Source organism: Schistocerca gregaria, chromosome 6 (assembly GCF_023897955.1).
Source record: "Schistocerca gregaria isolate iqSchGreg1 chromosome 6, iqSchGreg1.2, whole genome shotgun sequence".
NCBI lineage: Eukaryota > Metazoa > Arthropoda > Insecta > Orthoptera > Acrididae > Schistocerca > Schistocerca gregaria.
In genome coordinates this window covers 156,816,829-156,838,750 of record NC_064925.1, presented here as the reverse complement: position 1 = coordinate 156,838,750, position 21,922 = coordinate 156,816,829, and the positions used below count along the sequence as shown (strand labels likewise).

Below are 21,922 nucleotides of genomic sequence, written 5' to 3'. Positions count from 1 at the left end.
GCAAAATTTTGTATTCATTTGTTACCTCGTTTTCTAAATTATGTTAATAACTGATGAGAAAAAGGAGATATGTAACTTGTTCTTTGTGGAAACATGATATTTTCTGAATAATACTGAACATACACGAGTTATGCCACAAGGAAATAACTTATTCACCGTTAATGTTAGTTTCAATCTGTTGTTAATACTTTTTCTGAACATTATTTTATGTTGTACCTTTTGCTTCGTGCCTTGTGCTATTGGTTTTTCATTCCCACTGCCATGAAACCCATCCCCTGAGTACATATTTGATTTTTTCATCTTTTACTATATAAGAGGGATTTTCATAACTTATAAGATGATTTTTGGTTAATGAACCAATTCAGGACAGGCGTTCGATTATGATTATCAGTTTTCCTACACCTTATACGAATGACAATGTCTTTGCATTCACTGTTGTTTAGTATATATAGATCTATGCAAGTCCATTGTTATTTCACGTTTGATTAATAGTCATTTTCATCCAAATGTTATGTCAGTTTTGCGCTGTATACAGTTACAGGATGACAATTATTCAATTGTATTAAAAAACACGTATATTACTTACAAACTACGGCGTGCACACACTTTATTCAACATTTAAACGTTACTATAGATATTTTGATTTAGGTTATGACATGTTAGATGTGCCATCATTGACGATGAGGTGGCGCAGACGAATAGCGAAATTCTGCATGACCCATTGACGTGTCGGAACATCGATGCTGTCGATGACCCCCTGAATGGCCGTTTTCAGCCAAGCAATGGTTTTGGGATTGTAGCTCTACACCTTGTCTTTAATACAGCCCCACAAGAAGGAGTCGCATGTGTTCAGATCCGGAGAATATGGCGGCCAATCTAAGCCCATGCCAGTGCAGTGGCCTCTGGGTACCCCACGACCAGGATGCGATCCCCATAATGCTCCTCAAGGACTTCAAGCACTCTCCCGCTTCCATGGGTCGAGCTCCGTCTTGCCTGAACCACATGTTGTCGAAATCAGGGCCTCTTTGGATAATGGGGATGAAATCATCTTCCAAATCCTTCACATGCCTTTCGGTAGTCACCGTACTATGAAGGAATATCGCAGCGATTATTCCGTGACAGGACATAGTACACCACACAGTCACCCGTTGAGGGTGAAAAGACTACTCGCTCACTAAGTTTCTCAGTCCCCTAAGTGCGCCAATTTTGCTTATTGATCAACCCAACCAGATGAAAGAGGGCTTCGTCGCTGAACCAGATAATATTCACACACAAATTCCCATCATGCACCGGAGCCAACCGTGCAGTGTGAACGTACTAACGCAAATCTTTCAGAAGTTATGACGGTTTTATTGCTTATAGTTCAATAATTGTCACCCTGTAAGTAACTAGCTTCATCAATGAACAGTTGATTCACTTCACTGTGTGTTAGTCAGTTCTTAATGTGAAGTATCAATGTTCTCTGTTTTACTTTAGTTTTTGAGAGTTCCTCTTGGGCCATCCATTAGTGTTAATCGAATTAGTTAACCGATCCTTTTAAATAGTTGTCTTTTTTTGTACAACCAGCTTTTTTGCAAAATTCAAACAGAGGTAATCATGGTTTGGTTTTATATAATGTCAGGCCTAAAGGCTTTGCTATTAAATTGCGGTTGCTTCAATTTAGCATCAGAATGATCATTAACTTAAATTTTCTTTGTTAGATTATTTTATTTTAAATTTTATAGGATATTTTCATACTGGTTCCCTGAAGAGCATATTATGAACCTGGTTCAGCTGAGAAGATTTTAAGTTGCATCTTAAATGGCGCTTTCAGTTTTTGCTACAGTTTTCTTTTCTGTAATTTGTGATCAGGTCTTTGCAAACTTTCATGAAGACCTTCCGTGAAAAGTATAAGTGTGAGATCCGAAAGAATGGACCCTATAGGCAAGAATATTAACATCCTAACAGTCGACTGCCGAAGCATTCGCAGGGAAGTCTCAGAGTTTGAAGGGCGCAGTGAAAAAACGGTTGAAATCTGAAATTAATAACAGTGTCAATAGTAGGGAAAATTTAAGTGTATATCGAAAGTTTAGGTTAATGGGAAATGGAGGTGGAGTGTTTGTCACGGGAGACAAGAGGCGCATATCCACCAAGATAGAAATTGAAGGTGCATGCGAGATCGTTTAGGTAAGACTCATTATCAGGAGCGACCACAACCCGATGACTGGATCCTTCTACAGACCCCCGGACTCACCACGTGATGTCACTGAAAACCAAAGAGGAAACCTCAGTTATCTAATTTGTTAAGTTATAGTATGACTGGGGGTCATCCTATAAGAGTTCGTGGGGACTTCAGTCATCCAACAATCAACTGTGATAACTACGATACAACTTTGTTAGTGGTGAGCATGACGAGACATCCTGTGAAACATTACTGAACGCCTTCTCTGAAAACTGCCCAGAACAGACAGTTCGTAATCCCGCTCGAGATCGAAATGTATTACAAACAACTGCAACAAATGGACGTGACCTCTAGAATGTCCACATCGAAACTAATAACAGCGACCATGAGGTGGTTATGGCAAAATGATTACCAAAATACAAAGGAAAACTACAAGTAGAAAGACATAACTGTTCAGTAAACTAGATGAAAAAGCAGCGCAGTCATACCTAAAAGTGAAACTTGAAACTTGCAACAGAGGACAGGAGCACGTAGAGGAAATAAGGTTCCGATTCCAAAGAATAGCTCAACATGCACCGGTTAGATATTTACCCAGTAGAACAATTCATAATACGAAGATGCTCCACGATATACAGTCACTGTAAAGATACTTCTAAACAAACAGTGACTACCGCGTAATAGTTGTAAAAATAAGCATAAGACTGTATATAGAGAGATAGAGCGAAACGTGTTTGGCTGCCAAGAGAACAAAGCGAGAAGTCTTCAGTGACTATGGTAGCACCGTAACAAAATATCGTCAAATTATCTTTCACAGGACCGGAAGAAATTCTAACCCTGCGTAACGGCCGTTAGTAGCATTAGTCCAGTCACTTGCAAATGAGATAGAAACTAAAGCTGGGGACAGCAAACTAAAAGCTGAAATGCTTCCTCCATTACAAAACATTCCTTTGAAAAAGAAAACCCAGGGGAACGGTCACAATTTAATCTTCGTGCCATTGAAAATATGAGTGAAATAAACTTTTTTCTTTAATTGCATTAAGAAGTTAGTACACTACGACCATACAAGAAGTACTGTAAAAAAAAGGAAACTCCAGCATCGGCCGTTTATTACTGCGTATTGATTTCAGTCACTTTCAAGAATTGGTTCACTGAACAATTCTTGCCATTTTTGCTTCGAATTCGGTCATTGTAATTACCATGCCAAGAACTATTCAGCTGTTACAGTAAAACAACGAGAACAAGCACCAGGAAAGCGGATATCGTGCTGTGGCTGAAAAATAGAAACATACTGCACAGCGTAGTCGAAGTTCCTGAGGCTTGTTAATTTATACAAGTCACGCGACAGAACATACTAATTTGGCTTTCTTGAATGAGAATGTGGTAACAGTTTTGCGTTTACCCACGTGTCACTGTCAGTACAATCAGATAGAATTAATTTAGGCACAGGTTAAAAGCTATGCGGGAAAAAACAACACCAAAACGTTGACGATAACAGACACTGAAATGAAACGCCTGTTCATGAAGGAATAGACAACTTGCCCTGTCAGCGTGGGCAAACTGTGTGCGGAACGCTGAGAAGTCCCAGAAGGAAGACTTTGATAGGCATGTGAAGGTGGATACAAAGCTTGAATCTGTCATTAAAATTTACAACCAAATGGTTCAGACATATACTCTGTTAGCAGTGACAATTATGATGTACATTTTGAAACAAAGAAAAGTAACAGTATTTCCTAGTTTTAAGTATTCGTGGTTTAAAAAATGTGTGTGTCACCATAAAAATGTGTTTGTCACCATATCAATTGCATATAAATTGTGTATGAGAACTTCCTAGCCTTTACTGATTAGGAATTTGTAGCCTAAAGTATTCAGACTGCAACGTTCAACATTTTGCCCAAGGAAAAGTCAAGTTTCTTCCAGCTTGCTCCATGCTGCATTTACTCGCGAGAATGCGCCCGGAGCATTTTTCATGCTACCGTCTGGACGAAATTTGGAACCGCACGGAAAAGAAACCAGTAAAAAAGGATGTATGTGCAGAAAACCGCAGTACGAATACACAACAGCAGTAAAAAGCTGCACGCAAGACAACTAAAGTGAGTACGACTTTTCATTACGTTTTAAGTTTTGCGTACCGAGCATTCAATCGGCTAGTGAACATTCACTCTCAACGTTTCTTTCCTTATCTTCACTCTATTTAATTTCCCAAATTTATGCTTCTTTTTGCTGTTAGATCCGTTTCTTCCATATTATTTAGCTTAAAGTAGTTAGAAATAATCATAATTTTTATTGTTGTAAATTTTATTCGGTCAAAATGGCCGCTATCTACACCAGATTCAGTGCAGTATAAGTGTTTTTCATTTATTTATTTATTGGCATCTTCGTGTGCTAGAGTTTCAATTGTTTATAACGCGTAAGCAATATCTAAGAAATTACGACGCGAAATCATTGGCGCGCTTGACAAGTGAAAGTCATAATTATAAATTCTCTTTCCTGGCTCGTGCGGTCTAACTACGCTAAATTGAAGATGGTAGATGAGCAACCCAAACAACTTAGACCGCACGCTGGTGTAAACAAACTTAGGAACAACAGACGACGAAGCGACACGCGAAGTATCGGCGCCACAGTCCGCCTCGCAATGAATGCCCGTTGTCAGATGTACTAAAATTGTTTGCTGATATGAGAGCCAGTTTTGAGGCACAAATGGGACAGTTAACACAAAAAAAGTGACAACATTGAAGCTCATATGGCTAATCTTAGAAGCCAAATAGCGGATGTCGATGCCAGATTACAGGAACAGAACAGAGCTGTAGACAGCAGCTTCAACAGTTTAGAATTGAGGATAGAGGAAACTCAAGTGCGAATGACCAATATAAATTCTGTTATTACCGACATCCAAACACAAATCAAAAGTTCGAATGACAACGTGGAGGAAAAAATTAAAGTCCTTACCACTGCTAACGCAAGCGAGGTAAACGCAAGCGTACAACAAAAAAAGACAGTGTTCTTTCCATGGTAGATTCCGCCGATACCAACATTGGTAGAAAGTTAACAGATTTGCAGACTCAAGTCGATGTGTGTAAATCAACAGCGTGTGACTCTTCGAAACATTACGATGATATTTCAAAAGGAGTAGGCCAATTGACAGAAGGTGTCAGTCACATTGAAGAGCGAGTAGAAAACCTCACTCAGCGAATATCCGATGTCAATATTGACAAAAGGATCAAAGATGTCACCGCAGGAATAAGCACCACAGTGAATAGGTAATTTGAAAAGTGGATATAGCCCAAGGAACAGTACATTGAATGTAAGGCACACTCTAATCTGTTGTTGTTGTTGTTGTGGTCTTCAGTCCCGAGACTGGTTTGATGCAGCTCTCTATGCTACTCTATCTTGTGCAAGCTTCTTCATCTCCCAGTACCAACTGCAACCTACATCCTTCTGAATCTGCGTAGTGTATTCATCTCTTGGTCTCCCTCTACGATTTTTACCCTCCACGCTGCCCTCCAATACTAAATTGGTGATCCTCTAATGCCTCAGAACATGTCATACCAACCGATCCCATCTTCTGGTCAAGTTGTGCCACAAACTTCTCTTATCCCCAATCCTATTCAATACTTCCTCATTACTTATGCGATCTACCCATCTAATCTTCAGCATTCTTCTGTAGCACCACATTTCGAAAGCTTCTATTTTCTTCTTGTCCAAACTATTTATCGTCCATGTTTCACTTCCATATATGGCTACACTCGATACAAATACTTTCAGAAAAGACTTCCTGACACTTAAATCTATACTCGATGTTAACAAATTTCTCTTCTTCAGAAACGCTTTCCTTGCCATTGCCAGTCTACATTTTATATCCTCTCTACTTCAACCATCAGCAGTTATTTTGCTCCCCAAATGGCAAAACTCCTTTACTACTTTAAGTGTCTCATTTCCTAATCTAATTCCCTCAGCATCACCCCACTTAATTCGACTACATTCCATTATCCTCGTTTTGCTTTTGTTGATATTCATCTTATATACTCCTCTCAAGACACTGTCCATTCCATTCAACTGCTCTTCCAAGTCCTTTGCTGTCTCTGGCAGAACTACAATGTCATCGGCGAACCTCAAAGTTTTTATTTCTTCTCCATGGATTTTAATACTTACTCCGAATTTTTCTTTTGTTTCCTTTACTGCTTGCTCAATATACAGATTGAATAACATCGGTGAGAGGCTACAACCCTGTCTCACTCCCTTCCCAACCACTGCTCCTTTTCATGTCCGTTGACTCTTATAACTGCCATCTCGTTTCTGTACAAATTGTAAATAGCCTTTCGCTCCCTGTATTTTACCCCTGCCACCTTTAGAATTTGAAAGAGAGTATTCCAATCAACATTGTCAAAAGCTTTCTCTAAGTCTACAAATGCTAAGAACGTAGGTTTGCCTTTCCTTAATCTTATTTCTAATATAAGTCGTAAGGTCAGTTTTGCCTCACGTGTTCCAGTATTTCTACGGAATCCAAACTGATCTTCCCCGAGTTCGGCTTCTACTAGTTTTTCCATTCGTCTGTAAAGAATTCGTGTTAGTATTTTGCAGCTGTGACTTATTAAACTGATGGTTCGGTAATTTTCACATCTGTCAACACCTGCTTTATTTGGGATTGGAATTATTACATTCTTCTTGAAGTCTGAGGGTATTTCGCCTGTTTCATACATCTTGCTCACCAGATGGTAGAGTTTTGTCAGGACTGGCTCTCCCAAGGCCGTCAGTAGTTCCAATGGAATGTTGTCCACTCCGGGGACCTTGTTTCGACTCAGGTCTTTCAGTGCTCTCTCAAACTCTTCACGCAGTATCGTATCTCCCATTTCATCTTCATCTACATCCTCTTCCATTTCCATAATATCGTCCTCAAGTACATCGCCCTTGTATAGACCCTCTATATACTCCTTCCACCTTCCTGCTTTCCCTTCTTTGCTTAGAACTGGGCTTCCATCTGAGCTTTTGATGTTCATACAAGTGTTTCTCTTATCTCCAAAAGTCTCTTTTATTTTCTTGTAGGCAGTATCTATCTTACCCCTAGTGAGATAAGCCTCTACATCCTTACATTTGTCCTCTAGCCATGCCTGCTTAGCCATTTTGCACTTCCTATCGATCTCATTTTTGAGACGTTTGTATTCCTTTTTGCCTGCATCAGTTATTGCATTTTTATATTTTCTCCTTCCATCAATTAAATTCAATATTTCTTCTGTTACCCAAGGATTTCTACAATCCCTCGTCTTTTTACCTACTTGATCCTCTGCTGCCTTCACTACTTCATCCCTCAAAGCTACCCATTCTTCTTCTACTATATTTCTTTCCCCCATTCCTGTCATTTGTTCCCTTATGCTCTCCCTGAAACTCTGTACAACCTCTGGTTCTTTCACTTTATCCAGGTCCCATCTTCTTAAATTCCCACCTTTTTGCAGTTTCTTCCGTTTTAACCTACAGGTCATAACCAATAGATTGTGTCAGAGTCCACGTCTGCCCCTGGAAATGTCTTACAATTTAAAACCTGGTTCCTAAATCTCTGTCTTACCATTATATAATCTATCTGATACCTTTTAGTATATCCAGGGTTCTTCCATGTATACAACCTTCTTTCATGATTCTTAAACCAAGTATTAGCCATGATTAAGTTGTGCTCTGTGCAAAATTCTACCAGGCGGGTTCCTCTTTCATTTCTTTGCCATAATCCATATCCACCTACTACGTTTCCTTCTCTCCCTTTTCCTACACTCGAATTCCAGTCACCCATAACTATTAAATTTTCATCTCCCTTCACTGTCTGAATAATTTCTTTTATTTCATCATACATTTCAATTTCTTCGTCATCTGCAGAGCTAGTTGGCATATAAACTTGTACTACTGTAGTAGTTGTGGGCTTCGTATCTATCTTGGCCACAATAATGCGTTCACTATGCTGTTTGTAGTAGCTTACCCGCATTCCTATTTTCCTATTCATTATTAATCCCACTCCTGCATTACCCCTATTTGATTTTGTTTTTATAACCCTGTATTCACCTGACCAAAAGTCTTGTTCCTGCTGCCACCGAACTTCACTAATTCCCACTATCTCTAACTGTAACCTATCCCGATTAAGGGATCTGACATTCCACGCTCCGATCCGTAGAACGCCAGTTTTCTTTCTCCTGATAACGACATCCTCTTGAGTAGTCCCCGCCCGGAGATCCGAATGGGGGACTATTTTACCTCGGAATATTTTACTCAAGAGTTCACCATCATCATTTAATCATACAGTAAAGCTGCATGACCTCGGGAAAAATTACGGCTGTAGTTTCCCCGTGCTTTCAGCCTTTCGCAGTACCAGCACAGCAAGGCCGTTTTGGTTATTGTTACAAGGCCAGATCAGTCATCATCCAGACTGTTGCCCCTGCAACTACTGAAGAGGCTGCTGCCCCTCTTCAGGAACCACACGTTTGTCTCGCCTCTCAACAGATACCCCTCCGTTGTGGTTGCACCTACGGTACGGCTATCTGTATCACAGAGACACGCAAGCCTCCCCACCAACGGCAAGGTCCATGGTTCATGGGGGGGGGGGGGGGGGGGGGAGGGGGGGCATTTAAATCAGCCACAGTAGAAATCCTAACGGCTCCCGGTACTTCTAGTGACACTTTAACCAGTGAATTAGGCGAAATCAGACGAGCCTTCAGCCACGATCTTCCGGAATGGAAGCAACGGCTGACCAACGGCGTTGATCAGCTGGAAAGGCAAGTTATAGAGTTGCACGGTGACAATCAAAGCGATTATTCACTACCGCCAGAACAAGATACTCAGATCTATCCCGAGTATCAAGTACAATTATCACCAACTGTAAATAATACGCTCGGTAAAGCTTCAACGTCACGTAGTCATACCGATCAACTGAAACTCATTTAACTAATGCGAGATGAGAGTGTGCTGAAACAGAGTTTTCCAGCTTTTTATACCTGAAAAACGAAATATACATCCATGGTATTTATAAAATCATTCACAGCTGCTTTTCCAGAATCATGGAAAAACAGACAGCGAATACAGTTTATGTTAGGATAAGTACAGTGCGAAGGATCAATTTTGGGTACTGAAATAATAGACAAATGTCACACCTACGCAGATTTCGAAAGCCATTTTTTGAATAGGCCTAAATTCTGGATTACAGGTATACAAAAAAGACTTCGAAAAGGAGGTCTACAACGCCGAACCTTACAACACCAACGGAGGAGGTTTGACGCGTTATTTCGAAAAATATCTACGTAAAATTCAGTATTGGGACACGCCCATTTCAACCAAAGATGTCATCATGATCTTAAAGTCAAAACTTCCTGTGTCAATGAGGGAAAAAGTAGTTAATGTGAGTAAAGAGGACCACGAAGCCTTTCTTTTAATTCTTGGCAACTTGGATATGATCTGTGAGGACGTGAGTGCGGGTGCGCGGAATAATTGCAATAATGGAACTCCCGCTTCGCGACAGCACGTAGCAGACTGTGTCAACGGAATGTCGTACCAACATACCACGGGACAACCAAACGCTCAGTCTTACAGCAATCATAACGATTTCAACCGCCGCAGTGGAAAACCATATAGCCCTAGTAAATACCCAAACCAGAATAGTTACAACACGATTTATCAAAACACACAGCGACAATACGGTAACTCACCAATAAATTACAACGGTAATTACCAGCATCCGAACAACAGGAAATACAATGGAAATCGTCACATAAATGGAACAATTACAACGAGCCACAACAGTACAGTGAGCCAAGTCAATTCACTCCCTTACATCAAATGAATTCCTTACAGCTTCAAAATGCCACATTTTCTCACCATCTCAACCAATAGTTAAGCAATAATAATCAGGACAATCCACCGCATGCTTTTCTTAACACCGCCAGTCATAATTGCCAAGGAAAGCTGAAAATTTTTTTACACAGAGGCGAACCTAGCATCAAATGTGATGTCAAATGACACGCAATTAAGTGATCCTCAGTTCCTATGGGATACGAACCCAGGTTTTCAGCCTGGTATGGAATAAAATACTAATCAAATAAATATAATTCACATTTCAACTCCGTCCAAGTAGGAAAACCATTAGCAGTTACTTCATGCCTCCACGGGGAAGCTGCGGAACAAAATTACAACACCCTGAAGTAACATTAGACAAATTAAGACAAGCTGTCAAAATTTTAACCACTCATGCCACCCTAAGAAAAAGACACATGACAAAAACATTACCAAAGTCTTATCGTATCATATAAATGAACAAGAGCTATTAAACACCCACTTGAAACAATCTTTGATTCATCATAAGAATCGCAGGTGGCAGCACTTGTATTTATTATGCAAAGAAAACCGCACATCGAGATTTGCACTCTGCAGCGGAGTGTGCGCTGATATGAAACTTCTTGGCAGATTAAAACTATGTGCCCGACCGAGACTCGAACCCGGTACCTTTCCCTTTCGCTGGCAAATGCTCTACCGTCTGAGCTACCGAAGCACGACTCATGCCCGGTCTCACAGCTTCACTTCTGCCAGTATCTCGTCTCCTACCTTCCAAACTTTACAGAAGCTCTCCTGCGAAACTTGCAGAACTAGCACTCCTGAAAGAAAGGCTTAGCCACAGCCTGGGGGATGTTTCCAGAATGAGATTTTCACACTGCAGCGGAGTGTGCGCTGATATGATACTTCCTGGTAGATTAAAACTGTGTGCCCGACCGAGACTCGAACCCGGGACCTTTCCCTTTCGCTGGCAAGTGCTCTACCGTCTGAGCTACCGTGAATTCATTGTCCCAGGAAGGGGAAACTTTATTGACACATTCCTGGGGTCAGATACATCACATGATCGCACTGGCAGAACAACAGACACATAGACACAGGCAACAGAGCATGCACAATGTCGGCACTAGTACAGTGTATATCCACCTTTCGCAGCAATGCAGGCTGCTATTCTCCCATGAAGACGATCGTAGAGATGCTGGATGTAGTCCTGTCGAACGGCTTGCCATGCCATTTCCACCTGGCGCCTCAGTTGGACCAGCGTTCGTGCTGGACGTGCAGACCGCGTGAGACGACGCTTCATCCAGTCCCAAACATGCTCAATGGGGGACAGATCCGGAGATCTTGCTGGCCAGGGTAGTTGACTTACACCTTCTAGAGCACGTTGGGTGGCACGGGATACATGCGGACGTGCATTGTCCTGTTGGAACAGCAAGTTCCCTTGCCGGTCTGGGAATGGTAGAACGATGGGTTCGATGACGGTTTGGATGTACCGTGCACTATTCAGTGTCACCTCGACGATCACCAGAGGTGTACGGCCAGTGTAGGAGATCGCTCCCCACACCATGATGCCGGGTGTTGGCCCTGTGTGCCTCGGTCGTATGCAGTCCTGATTGTGGCGCTCACCTGCACGGCGCCAAACACGCATACGACCATCATTGGCACCAAGGTAGAAGCGACTCTCATCGCTGAAGACGACACGTCTCCATTCGTCCCTCCATTCACGCCTGTCGCGACACCACTGGAGGCGGGCTGCACGATGTTGGGGCGTGAGCGGAAGACGGCCTAACGGTGTGCGGGACCGTTGCCCAGCTTCATGGAGACGGTTGCGAATGGTCCTCGCCGATACCCAAGGAGCAACAGTGTCCCCAATTTGCTGGGAAGTGGCGGTGCGGTCCCCTACGGCATTGCGTAGGATCCTACGGTCTTGGCGTGCATCCTTGCGTCGCTGCGGTCCGGTCCCAGGTCGACGGGCACGTGCACCTTCCGCCGACCACTGGCGACAACATCGATGTACTGTGGAGACCTCACGCCCCACGTGTTGAGCAATTCGGTGGTACGTCCACCCGGCCTCCCACATGCCCACTATACGCCCTCGCTCAAAGTCCGTCAACTGCACATACGGCTCACGTCCACGCCGTCGCGGCATGCTACCAGTGTTAAAGACTGCGATGGAGCTCCGTATGCCATGGCAAACTGGCTGACACTGATGGCGGCGGTGCACAAATGCTGCGCAGCTAGCGCCATTCGAGGGCCAACACCGCGGTTCCTGGTGTGTCCGCTGTGCCGTGCGTGTGATCATTGCTTGTACAGCCCTCTCGCAGTGTCCGGAGCAAGTATGGTGGGTCTGACACACCGGTGTCAATATGTTCTTTTTTCCATTTCCAGGAGTGTACATTTCTTGCAACAGGGCAATGTCAACATCCGAAGAACGAAGCATCTCACGCAGCAACTGGATCTTCACTGCCGTTCGTATCGTGTTGAGGTTAAGCGTGGCGATACGATAAGCTTGTTGCCGAACCGCAGGCGTTAAGTTATCCATTAAGACTGGAATTACCTATGACGCTTCTGACTGTATTGACACCTCCACATCCCCCCAAACCTCACCTGCAGTCCTTTCTAGAGAGCCGGCGCCAATGGCGTGGGCCCAGTTGGCGACTTGCATGGTGCCGTCGTCGTCGTGGTCATCTGCCCACGTCGGGGAACTCAAAGCAAGATCGGCCTCCCTAGCTTCCTCAGGACACGGCATAGGTGCTTGCACTCCAGAAGGTGGGTGGGCAGCATCTGTCCTGCATATCGGCATCCGATTTCACCACTGTAGATATACGTGGTGAGTCCTCAGTTCCGTTCGGTGGTGCCACACCGCAGCAAACGGCGGCTGCCTCTGTGGTAGCGTCGTCATTGAAGGTGGAGTCGTCGTCCTCTGGAGGCTGTGTCGCATCCCGTACGGAAGTTGCTCTACACCTCCGCTTCCGTCGCTTCGGAGAGCGTTGCATCCTGGCGTGTCCTTCTGTGTCAGACGATGGCAAAGATTCACGACGTTCCGGTACAAAGGCAGCCGTAGGCACAATAAGCGATGCTATCGTCACGTATGTTGTTATTCGTCGACGGGGGAGGCGGCATCGGAGTTGAATCCCTTGTGAGGGCTGCTGCATAGGTCATGGGAAGCAGCGTCGGCTGCGATGGCGGGACCGCGTCAGCCGGCGGCAGTTGAGTGATTCGACGTTGGATACATTCTGATCTGAGGTGTCCCTCCTTCCCACAACCAGAGCAGGTCTTCGGTTGCCCGTCGTAGATGACGATGGCACGGCAGCCACCGATATTCAGATATGAAGGTACATGTCTTTTAAGTTCTATTCGGACCTGGCGGACTCCGTTCAGCACTGGATATGTCTGGAATTGCGTCCATTTTCCCCGCAACATGATCATGGACCGTGCCGTAGGGGCGCAGCGCTTTCACGACGTCCTCCGCCGGTAGTTCGAAAGGAAGTTCGAAAAGTCTGATCGTGCGAAGTCCCATGCCAGAATAATCGCTCTGCACAGTCCTCACATTGCCATCAGCATGGCAGAAACGGAGGTCTTGTTTCGTGTCCCGAAGGATCCGATCACATGTTGCGTCGTTGATGATCTTGACATATACGATACTGCTCACAATGGACAAGTGAATGCCGAGAATGTCGGTCGCCGGGATTTTAACTTCTTCTCGTAGAAATCGTTCGACTTCGAGTGCTTTGGGCCGTGCAAATTCGTTGCGGAACGTAAATTTCAGCGTCGATTTTCTATATTGGTGCGCCGTAGTGATCTATATGCTGAGTACGGCACGCGCGAAACAGCCGAGTACTATGTAAACAAACATGAGCGCTCGCTCCGCGGCAGGAACACAGACAGCGCGTCCTCACCGCAGCACAGCCAAAGGCCAACTGCTCTACCATCTGAGCTACCGAAGCACGACTGACGCCCGGTCTCACAGCTTCACTTCTGCCAGTACCTCGTCTCCTACCTTCCAAACTTTACAGAAGCTCTCCTGCGAAACTTGCAGAACTAACGCTCCTGAAAGAAATGATACTGCGGAGACATGGCTTAGCCACAGCCTGGGGGATGTTACCAGAATGAGTTTTTCACTCTGCAGCGGAGTGTGCGCTGATACGTAACTTCTTGGCAGATTAAAACTGTGCGCCCGACCGAGACTCGAACTCGGGACCTTTGCCTTTCACGGGCAAGTGCTCTACCAACTGAGCTACCGAAGCACGACTCACGTCCGGTACTCACAGCTTTACTTCTGCCAGTATCCGTCTCCTACCTTCCAAACTTTACAGAAGCTCTTCTGCGAACCTTGCAGAACTAGCACTCCTGAAAGAAAGGATATTGCGGAGACATGGCTTAGCCACAGCCTGGGGGATGTTTCCAGAATGAGATTTTCACTCTGCACCGGAGTGTGCGCTGACATGAAACTTCCTGGCAGATTAAAACTGTGTGCCCGATCGAGACTCGAACTCGGGACCTTTGCCTTTCGCGGGCATTTGCTCTACCAACTGAGCTACCGAAGCACGACTCACGTCCGGTACTCACAGCTTTACTTCTGCCAGTATCCGTCTCCTACCTTCCAAACTTTACAGAAGCTCTTCTGCGAACCTTGCAGAACTAGCACTCCTGAAAGAAAGGATATTGCGGAGACATGGCTTAGCCACAGCCTGGGGGATGTTTCCAGAATGAGATTTTCACTCTGCAGCGGAGTGTGCGCTGATATGAAACTTCCTGGCAGATTAAAACTGTGTGCCCGATCGAGACTCGAACTCGGGACCTTTGCCTTTCGCGGGCAAGTCCTCTACCATCCGAGCTTCCGTAAAGCTTCTGTAAAGTTTGGAAGGTACGAAACGAAATACTGGCAGAAGTGAAGCTGTGAGACCGGGCGTCAGTCGTGCTTCGGTGGCTCAGATGGTAGAGCACTTGCCCGCGAAAGGCAAAGGTCCCCGGTTCGACTCTCGGTTGGGCACACAGTTTTAATCTGCCAGGAAGTGTCAAACCGCACATTGCTTGCTATCTATTAGCTGATCCTGTATCTGGACGAATGAAAGGATTCTTCATCACGCAGACTTAAAGAAATACAGAGTCAACCACTGAAGATATCTGATAAGTTAAGCTACTATAATTGTCATACTATGTGTGAAGTATAAGCGTACATAAGAATAATGCACAGGACTAAAACCCTGTCGACCTGCCTCCAGAAGAGAAGTAATTTATGTGAGCACCTGAAATAAAAATTTATTTATTATAGGACAGCAAGATTTGCCTTAGATGTAAAATAGTTTTAAGTTATTTGAGCCATGAACGGCCACAGCCAAAGAGCAGACGAATAAATAATATAGTAGGGACGTGCTAAGTGCCACCTGCTGCTACCAGTTTTAAGTACAGCAAAGCTCTGTCCTCTTGAATGAAATAAATTAAAATGATCATTTGGACCAGAATGGTTGCTCGTAAATACAATTGATCAATGTAGCTTACTCTTACGAGGTAAATGTTATGTTGTGTATAAGGAGTGTTTGACAAAAAATTTTATGAGACCACCTGTGAAAAGCAGAAGACAAAGGCAGCAGCTTAGCATATAAGAATCAAGTAAATCAATAACGATCCACGTTGCAGGAAAGAAGTGCGCAGCTCAATTATTTTTGTTATAGCACAGAGAAAACTGTATGCGTTCATAAAAATTTTACGGCACAGTGCAGCTGAAATACGTAGAAACATTTTTTATAAATAAACTATTTTAGTACCAGAAGCATCTATTTCAGGTCCTCGAGATACGAGAACTGTTTCTTTTTTTCAGAACAGAAGATAGCTATCAGACTCTGTTCACTGCTAATGCATGGTGTGAGCAATTTTATATATGTATAGAGAAGTGTTGGAGAGCTGGATCAGACGATACTGAGACTACTATATCGATTTAATTACGCTAACTACTTGTCATGAACAACTAGGGTGATAATGCACAGTTTATGTTAGGCTCATCATTTCATACGGCATTAACATTGTATCTTCAAATCACTTCCCTCCAAAAAAAGTGTATTGTGTTTTCCTCTAATCAGTATCCTTACCTCCCAACCCAACCCAGTAATGAACTGAGTTTTACGGACTGATTGCATGCTTGATACGTACAGACTGTACGTGTGAATGGTCGTGACACATTGGTTGTTGACAGGCTATGCTTATTTTCCGTGAACTGCGAATTCAATTAAGATTTGTTGTGTGCAATTGCACGATAGGGAACACCAAGCTTCCCAATTTCCCTGGAGGAAACTTGAACATGATTTGTTCATCACGTCAATAAAGCCACATTGACTATGTCTTCAAACTAGCGACGTATTTTAACAGAGAGAAAATAAAAGAGCTGAACTTGAGAAAAGAGTAATTATTGTAAAAAAAAGGAATAACTAGATTTCGAACAACGTGTAAACGTAAAGTGCCTTGGAAGCACAAACTATGAATAAGAGACACGTATTTTCGTCAGGCCTTGTGGTCACAGAGACTAAATTTTCTTTCTAATAATTTTTAGACATAATATGTATACCGAATGTTAACTGTACTTTGTAGTGATAATGCAGTCATAAATTTATGGACACATATGTGCTGCTGCGTGTGAACCGACTATAGACAAGCAATAAACGGACACGTATAAAAGTGTTGCGTGTGAATTTTAACATGACGACCAAATACATGTGGACACGAAATAATAATAACGTGTGAACTGAAAGGGTGATAACTTTATGGGCACATGCGAAATTCCGCCTGTGAAGTAGTGTTATAAGTACTTGTACCACGAAACCAAGGTGTAGAAAGCCGAATTGTGTAAGTGAAGAAGTGTTGTACTTACCGTAACCGGTACTGTAAGCCTTGCCACGGACACGTTCTTTCACACAGCTGCGCGAGTCGCCGCGTCTGGTTGCTTCCGTAACTCCGGGTCGATGAAAAACTGTAAAAACTCACAACACAACCAGTAGACACCAAAAGTTCTGCCTTTTGCAGAACACTGCTGCTAGCGTTGTGAAGCCGTCAACTTACTATCACGTGACTATGACAAACGGACGTAACACAGAGTACGCTGCAGACTCAACAATCCTGATTCCTTTGCACAAAGAGCGCGGGCGCCAAATGCGTTTGAAATACTTTCAATATAAAATCTGATGAAACCATGAGTTAAGCACTTATGTACCTTATAAAATCACCAAGACACTAATCTGAAAAGTCTTAAACTTAACTTTGACAACTGCTACCGAATTTATAGACCAGGCCAAGTAATGACGAAAACGTGTCGAGCCAAATAAAACCAGAAAAATAAATAAATACGAGAACTGAGTACTCCTAAGAGAATGAGACCTTATGTACTTAAACAATTGTTATCCTTAGCTAATCCAATTTTCTTTTAGACTAAGTTATTAGTAAGTAAGCACACTCTAACACAGATTTTCTATGTATTTTTCATGTACGAGAACATGAATGGAAGTTCGAACATGTGTCACGCGAAATAGAGACCGCCACCAAACGGCTCAACACGTTGCAGAACCAGTCTTCCAGTTCCTGATCCACGACGCATTTCCAACGCAACATCACATCCAGACAACCACTTCAACCTCCAAAGTGAGAGTTATGCCATACTTTTCCTCCACTGTGAAAGTGCAATCAATTTCCCTCACTCAAGTGCAGTGCTACCATTTATACCCGAAGTTCTACCACTCCCAGTGCAAGTCATACCCATCCAAGTGTAGTGAAACTTTTTTTTTGCAAGTTATGAAAGCCACAAATCAATAAAGTGCTACGTGTTTGCTACAAGAAATCCTCGTCAAAACCACAGTAAAAAAATATTCCTGTAATATGTCATTGTAAAACCAGAATGTCAATTCTTTGTAATATATTTTTCCAAGAGTGCACACTGCACTCAGACTTCCTGCGAAGTCAAGTAATTCATTTCTTTGTTATTTTTTAATATTTATTACGCCATGTATAATGTATCTATGTATGTGTATCTTTATCCTGATTTCATTGTTTCTTACCGAGAAATGCATTAGTAAGAGTACGCCTCAATTGTCATGTAATTACTCTATGAACAAGTTACCACCAATTTCAGTCGTACGAATATATTTTCCTGTTATTCTTTATGTCAACCACTTTGTCTATGTCACATATGAAATCTATTGTGAAGAATTTTAGCAATTAATACTAACTTGATTCACGAAAGCGATAATATTGCGACTACGCGTGAGTCGCTATGATCCTCGCGGAGTCATCGCTCCTCAAGCGGGAAGCAATGTAATATTATTGGATTTCAGATACTTTGCATATGAGATACTTGTCGTAAAAGAAAAGGACAGCCAACGAGCTGTAGTTCGTAAAAATGCTAGCATCACAGCGCTTATATCAAGACGCGCGTCCAGCGTTTAAATACTCTAAATAGACACTATGACCCGCTCGGGGCAGATATTTAAAATCACTGCAGCAGCGCTTGATAGCAAGAAGCTGCGAAACAGAAGAAAGAACAACCTATCCTTTGTTAAGAAATATTCTAGAGACTTCATTACCCTTGTACTTTTGGTCGCCGTCATGTTAAGACGTACTACATAGCATTGCCACAAGTTGTATTTTTATTTTCTGTAAAAACTATGTGAAACGACGAACAAACATTTCGGTAACTCGGGTGTGGATACAATGTGGTACAATGATACGCAAGGACATTTAATTTTTATGAAGGAACGGACTGAGAAAGCAGCAATTATTAGACTGCGCCATGCACAAAGTAAATATCAGATGCAAGTCATGCATTTATTGTGTATTTGTCAATGTTTAGGAGTTTAATGCCAACTTGATCAAAATATATTAATATTTGACGATGCAGTAATTTTCTTATTCCCTTCTTTCACTAACCAAATATGATGTTCAAATTGTATATTAGCTTTGTTACAGGTTCGCTCTGTATCGCGGTGTCTCGATTGTATTTGGGAGACCACTAGTGCGTTCAACTTCCGATCTGTTAATCTTTCTCTTACGAAATTCCACTAATTTGCTTTAATTTCCATTTTTATATTCAAACAGGTATTTTCATCGAAGATCCTGATTGCGTGAAGGCAATACGGGTCAAGAGGTCAAATATTCGCGTAATCAATCCGTACGTCTCCTGAACACAATCAAGAACCGATGCATCGGTGATCAATTAATAATCTCTCTCTCTTTTAAAATTGTACTAAAAAACGGCCACACAGGATAGCCGTAAGTACGCAGCCTGGTGTTAGGTTGCATTTTGCCAGTAAATATTACCAAGCAACGGTGACAGCCTCACTATTATTATTTACTACTATTTCTTATCGAGAATAAGCAAGTTCCTAACGCCAGAATCACATGCGGTGTCTCACTGTAAAGTCTATCAAGTTAAGCTCATAATTCATGTTGACACCAAAAAATATGATAACATACTGATAATTTTTGCAACAGTCTTTTACATTAGTCTTTCCTACAAGTAATTTGTTTTTACACATAGTGATTTACAGTGAACTAGAGTCACAGACACAGACATACGCGCATTATAAACCTCTTAAAAATTACATGGAGTACACGCAGTTGTCAGGCAAATGTAATGATTTCAGTTTGCGTTTGAAGTTTGTTGCGTAATACATTTTTACTCATAATACTGTTCAGATCGCAATCAACAGCAATTATTGCAACCATTTCCGATGTACTGTCGTTAGAAATCGTCATTCTGAGAAAAATTATTTACATTTTTACTCATAATACTGTTCAGATCGCAATCAACAGCAATTATTGCAACCATTTCCGATGTACTGTCGTTAGAAATCGTCATTCTGAGAAAAATTATTCTTGACCTCTTCACAAACCTGCGTCAGCTGTTCTCGTCTTTTGACGTCACACAGACAATTGCTGCGGAGGAGCGGACGCAGCGTAACGACGTGAAGTAAGAATTCTCTCATGCAAATGATTGATCTTAATCTGTTTTAAAATGTATTATTCCTCTCATATTCGAACATATAATACGCTGTACCAAAGGCAGATGAACCTGGTTGTTGCCAACAACAACACAGTTTGGCAAAACACATTCGTGGTTTGCCCGCTATCAGACGCCATACATGCGCAAACCTGTTCCCCTCCACGCTTCCCTATCACTCCGCCTCTATGTGCAGAAGCGCAATCCCACGTGATGCGGGCGATAGCACCTGCTGTCTGCATCCAAAATCTTAAGGGCGTTGATTCTTTGTGGTCTATTGTGGACAGACGGTTGCTTGATCGCATCATCCTTTGTCATAATCATCTACACTTACCATTGTTTTGCAGTAAGTGTGGTATGTGATTCCCTTGAAAACTGTACAGCACCTATATTTATGCAGTCTGAGACCAATGGAAGTTGTTTTGCATGTCAACGGTTTTCCTGCACCGTATTAGAAAGGGTAACGTGTTGTGTTCTTGGTGTTCCCGAATTTTTGTCCTTTTCTTTGTCTTCTGACTGGTCAAATGTGGCCTCCAAAAGTTTCTTTTCTGTGCCAACCTCTTCATCTCAAGTAGTGCTTGCAACCTACGTCTACAATTATTGGCATGATGCTTTCCAATCTCTGTCTTCTTCTATAGTTTTTACTCTCTGCAGCTCCCACTAGCATTCTGCAAGTTATTCGGCAATGTCTTAAAAGATGCCCTACCATCCTCTCCCCCTTCGTCTCAGTATTTTCCAAATATTCCTTTCCTCGCCGGTTCTGCAGAGAAATTCCTCGTTCCTTACCTTATCCGTTCACTTAATTATCAACATTCTTCTGTAGCAACACAGCTCAAATGCTCCGATTCTCTTCTGTTCTGGTTTTCTCACAATCCATGTTTCATTACCTTACAATTCTGTGCTCCAAACGTACATTCTGAGAAATTTTCTTCTTCAGATTAAGGCATATGTTTGGTACTTGTTGCCTTCTCTTGGCCAGGGACGCCCTTTTTGTCAATGCTTGTCTGTTTTTGATGTCCTCCTTGCTGCCCTCATCACGTGTTATTTTGCTTCCTTAACTTCATCTGCTTCGTGATCACCAATCCTGATGTCAAGTTTCTCGCTGTTCTCATTTCTTTCGCCTTTTTTCGATTTACCCTAAGTCCATACTTGTACTCATTAGATTGTTTATTCCATTCACAAGATCCTGTAAGAATTCTTCGCTATTACTGAGGACAGTAATGTCATCAGTGAATCTTATCATTGATTTTCTTTCACCCTGAATTTTAATTCCACTCTTCAACCTTTCATTTATTTGCATCATTGCTTCTTAGATGTATAGTTTGAACAGCAGCGTCAAAAGACAACATCCCTAACACATTTTAATCCGAGCACTTAGTTCTTGGGCTTCCACTCCTATTTCTTATTTAAGGCAAGCCTTGGTTGAAATTTGAGCCAGGTTCCATGGGGTCTTCATCTAAAGGTTCTCATTTCAAATACATGTTGCGCTATACGCACCTACACTCCCACCGAGTTCAGCTGCACACACACCCTCGTTCCGTTGGTGAGCTACACTTCAGGCATCGTCTATATACTGCACAGGCGTCTGCAAGACAGCTTAGGTTATCAAACCAGCGCAAGAACAACAAATACATCGTCCAGTCTCATTAATATGACCACCCGCTAATGTTCGACGTCATAGTGCAATGACCACTCACAAACTACATATGATAGCACTATTAGTGACGGGTATATAAATATTGTCGGGAGGGTGGGGGGGGGTGGGGGGGGTGGGGGGGAATGCGGAATAAGAGTACAGTCCTTGTTGTAATGCTATGCTCCGATTTATTGGACGGGCAGAATGGCATGATCGTTGGTTCTCGGACCAAGAGTGGGAGCATTTCCAAAATACCTACGTTTGTACACCGTGAATTGGAAAACGGTGCTATCCAAAACCAGCACTGAGGCAATAGTGGTGCAATCAATGTAAAAGTAGAAGATGATAC

General features: G+C 42.7%; 1 non-coding gene across 1 annotated transcript; it reads right to left on the bottom strand.

Annotated features, from left to right (window-relative positions):
• Nucleotides 1–14,127: 14,127 nt before the first annotated feature.
• Nucleotides 14,128–14,202, bottom strand: Trnas-uga (transfer RNA serine (anticodon UGA)). The gene has a single exon. It is a non-coding gene; the product is annotated as a tRNA-Ser (tRNA).
• Nucleotides 14,203–21,922: the final 7,720 nt, after the last annotated feature.